The sequence below is a fragment of the Euphorbia lathyris genome, chromosome 1 (assembly GCF_963576675.1).
Source record: "Euphorbia lathyris chromosome 1, ddEupLath1.1, whole genome shotgun sequence".
Lineage (NCBI taxonomy): Eukaryota > Viridiplantae > Streptophyta > Magnoliopsida > Malpighiales > Euphorbiaceae > Euphorbia > Euphorbia lathyris.
In genome coordinates this window covers 81,700,226-81,704,845 of record NC_088910.1, presented here as the reverse complement: position 1 = coordinate 81,704,845, position 4,620 = coordinate 81,700,226, and the positions used below count along the sequence as shown (strand labels likewise).

Below are 4,620 nucleotides of genomic sequence, written 5' to 3'. Positions count from 1 at the left end.
AAAAAGTTTTGCTCAAATACGTGTCTATCATTCATGTTTCTATTGGTAATGTCTAATATTGAGACCATAGTAGATTTTCTTCTCATACAATATAGCAGGCACCATATGAACATGATGAATTAACTTGCTACAGATATTGGTTATAGTTGTTATAACGTAAAATGAGAGGGAAATATATTGGACAGCTAATTAAGATTGAGATGATGGATATGTTTCTTTGTTTGTAAGAGTTGATTCACCCTTATTTAAAGCCCACACCCACTCTTTTGTTTCATTTGGGAAATAATATAAGTTAAGATAGAATGGACAAGCTTATGAAATGTGAAGTAAATTATGTTCCATTAACCCCTTTGAGTTTCCTAAAAAGGGCTGCTTCTGTTTATGCAGATCGTCCCTCTCTTATTTATGAAACCACCCGTTTCACTTGGTCTCAAACTTACACCCGTTGTTGCTCTCTTGCCTCTTCTCTTCGTTCTTTCAATATTTCCAAATACGATGTCGTAAGTTCATCTCTGTTCATTTCTTATTTTCTAATCATAACAAACAAACTATCATAATTTTGAATTTTACTTGCATTGCATTGCAGGTATCTGTTTTGGCTCCAAATATTCCTGCTATGTACGAGTTGCACTTCGCCGTTCCTATGGCTGGGGCAGTGCTCAACACCATCAACACCAGACTAGACGCCAACACCATCGCAACTATTCTCCGCCACTCCGAATCTAAGCTATTCTTTGTTGATTACCAATTTCTTCCTCTTGCTAAAGAGGCACTCCGTTTACTCTCCGCCTTATTACCTTTAGTCATTCTAATTCATGACATTGATTCTCCTACCGGCCGCGTCCGTTTAGGCCAGTTGGAGTACGAACAACTCCTTCTGAAGGGTGATCCGACTTACTCCGGCGAGAAAATTGAAGACGAATGGGATCCAATTTCATTGAATTACACATCAGGAACAACTTCAGAACCAAAAGGAGTTGTTTACAGCCATAGAGGAGCTTACTTAACTACTCTTGACGTTATTCTTGGCTGGCAAATGGGAACCGAACCTGTTTACCTTTGGTCCCTCCCTATGTTCCATTGCAACGGCTGGACTTTCACATGGGGAATCGCCGCACGCGGCGGAACTAATATCTGCCTCCGCAACACTACCGCCTTTGACATGTATAGAAACATTCATCTCCACAAAGTAACCCACATGTGTTGTGCTCCTATTGTTTTCAACATCATTCTTGAGGCCAAACCTGAAGACCGCCGCCCAATAACTTCTCCAGTACAAGTCCTCACCGGAGGTGCACCGCCTCCGGCTACTCTTCTTGAAAAAATAGAGCCTTTAGGGTTTAATGTTACACACGGTTATGGGCTGACGGAGGCTACCGGACCAGCACTGTTTTGCGAGTGGCAAAGCAAGTGGAACAAACTTTCCAGGGATGATAAAGCCAGATTGAAAGCTAGACAAGGTATTAGCTTTCTGTCAATTGCAGATGTAGATGTGAAGAATCTAGAGTCAATGGTTAGCGTTCCTAGAGATGGGAAAACAATGGGGGAAATAGTTTTGAAAGGAAGCAGCTTAATGAAAGGATATTTCAAGGATCAAAATGCAACCCTTCAAGCTTTTAAGAAGGGCTGGTTCGCTACTGGAGATGTTGGTGTAATCCATCCTGATGGATACTTGGAAATCAAGGACAGATCCAAGGATGTGATAATATCGGGTGGTGAAAACATCAGTAGCGTAGAATTGGAGTCTGTGTTGTACAGACATCCTAGGATTCTCGAAGCAGCTGTTGTAGCAATGCCACATCCTGTTTGGGGAGAAAGTCCTTGTGCTTTTGTTGCTGTTAAAAACAACACAGGTGATGTTGTTACTGAAGATTGTGTTATCGCATTCTGTAGGGAAAATGTTCCTCGTTTTATGGTTCCCAAAAAGGTGGAGTTCTTGTTGGAGCTGCCAAAGACATCCACAGGGAAGATTCAGAAGTTCCAGTTAAGGAGTTTGGCGCAGACTTTTGAGATACCCGATCCAAAAGGGAAAAAGGCTGCAAAATCAGATGAAGCCAACAATGATGCTTAATCTGCCATGCCTTAATTGTATTAGTAAATAATGTATTTGTATTTTCACAGTTGCATTTGCTTCATCATTTCATAATATATATATATATATAATAAAATGTTATCTTTTAGTGATTTTCAGAATTATTTTGATGCTTTTTAAAGTTAGAGATAGAATACCTTGCTAATAAAGTGAAGAAATTGATTAGTTGGCAGCCTGTTTGAGGGGATTCTATAGGAAGGTGTTCGCATAAAAACAAACTTATATTTAATTACCAACTCTTCCGCCGATCAAGCAGTGAGATGGAACACTTTTGGAAGTACCCGTCTTGAATTAAAGGAAAAAACTTTGAAAATTTCGTATGAAATGGAACACTTTATAAATAGAGCTCCCCGAAGTTAAATGTTGTCTTTACTCAGACTGATCCATGAGTGTTAATTGACAATTTACTTGTCTCATTCTCAGGTGAAAACCTTTTTATAGATAGGAGGAGTTCAATCTAAGTCTGCTAATTTTGTTGCCCTGCTGCCATTTTTCTATAATCTTAATGCTTCTTTCTTCATTGTTGTAATTTCACCGAGATATGAAGATGGATGTTCAGTGAGTGTTGGACCAGAGGAAGGTTGTGTTTCAGGACGAGATAAATGGACATGAGATGACTAGTGACCGATGGAACTTCCACAGTTCTAATTCTGTAATTAATTCACTACAAGAAAAACATTGATCTGCTACGGAAATCTACTAGGAAAGGTAAATCCGACAGGAAAGAGCTACGGTTTCTCCTACAAATGCGATCTGTAGGAGATCTGTTACGAAGTCTCCTACAGAACGTAAAATATTGTAGGAGATTTTTGGAGGGAAGACTCTCTCCATAACTCACCTATAATCTCCTACAAATTAGTTGTTTCTCCTATGTATTTATTTATAGGAGTTAAATAATAATAATATACTTTATATACTTATTTTTTTTCTCCCTTAATTTGAAATATAAATTAGTAGTGATAAAATTACGCACAACTCGATAACCGATAACGTGATATAAAATCAACACACAGTAAAAAAATCATTTAAAAAAAATAATTTCATTAAATATACTTTTCATTAACATTTTATGTATAATCTATAATTACATGATGGACACACAAAGTTCATTTGTTTTTTTTGAATTACTTAATAGCAGACGGTTTATTATTATTATTATCATTATGATGTTTGTTTTGTTGTTTTTTTTATTATTAAATTTGATATTAATTTGCATAACTAAACAGTTCAAAGAAAATTAGATTTTGTTTTAAATTTATCATACTAACCTAGGGACAAATTCGATTCTTTGATGACAGCAAATAAAAGATGCCGTTTAGAAAGGATAACTTTGTCCTTTCATCACACCACATTAGGGCTTCATCTTCCTCCTTTCTGATTTAGAAAAAAGTAGCGCCTCCTTCAACAACTTCATTTTCTCTCTCTCCCTCAAATTGCTTCGTTTTCTCTCAAGTTTTTCCTCTTCTTTCTTCACCATTTTCACCTGTGAATCAGTTGAGGCTTCTAAGCTTCCATTTTTGTCTCTTTTTTTCATGAATCTTGAATACCCACCGGTGTATTCCTTATACATCCAAAGAAGCCGGATGTCGACCAGATTTTCTGCTTCTGGAGATCGTTTTTGGTTCGTTTGTAAATGATTCACTCTTCCCGTGTCTTTAAGAATCGGTATGATTTAAATCTTTGAACTTTTTTACAAGTTATATGTTCTATATTTAATAAACCTATTTTTTCTACAGACTTAATAAAACAGGTGTTCTGCCTACTTTCTTCATTCTCAGAAATTAACCTTTTTCTGTTGTTTCTGCTATGCTTTGATTTCTCTCTTCTGTTTTTTTCTATTATGTGTCGATCTGCTGAGATTTCTTAATTTAGCCTTTTTTCTATTGTTTTTGCTATGCTTTGATTTCTCTCTTCTGTTTCCACTTGATCCTTTTTCTATTGTGTGTCGATCTCAGAATGACTACTGAGATTTGTTAGTTTAGTCTTTTTCTAATGTTTATGATATGATTTGATTTCTCATGTTTGTGTTTTTTTTTCTCTTTTCACTGTTAGAAAAGGAGAAGTCCGGTACTCTAAGGTATAAAATTTATTTTCATTGTATTTTTCTTTTATATGAATTTCGTAATTATTCGATCTTAACGAAGATTTCTTCTTTTGCAATGACCAAAGCAGTTTAATGTACCACTGAAAGTCATAAACCCTAAGATTGATAATATTATTGAGCTCGAGAAATACGCCAATGGAAGGTTTAACAATTTAGCATAGTATCAACGGGACTGTATTTCTATACTAAATTTTTTAGTCTGAAACATAGCAATGTACTTAGTTCCATTAAGGTTATGCTACCACTGTCCATATGTTTACATGTTGAATAATAACTCATTTTATATCTTTTAATTTTCTTATATATATAAAGTGAGAGTTTCCTTCAATCCAAAATTGCTTTTATTAATATATTTACAAAAAGAGGGATAAAAATCTCCCGTGACATTCGTAGGAATAGTAGGTGCTTATGTAGGAGAATCTCC

The 4,620-nt window shown here is 35.7% G+C and overlaps 1 pseudogene; it reads left to right on the top strand.

Moving 5' to 3' along the window:
• Window positions 1-302: 302 nt before the first annotated feature.
• LOC136210810 (trans-cinnamate:CoA ligase, peroxisomal-like) lies at window positions 303-2,119 on the top strand (annotated as a pseudogene).
• The last annotated feature ends 2,501 nt before the right edge of the window (window positions 2,120-4,620 follow it).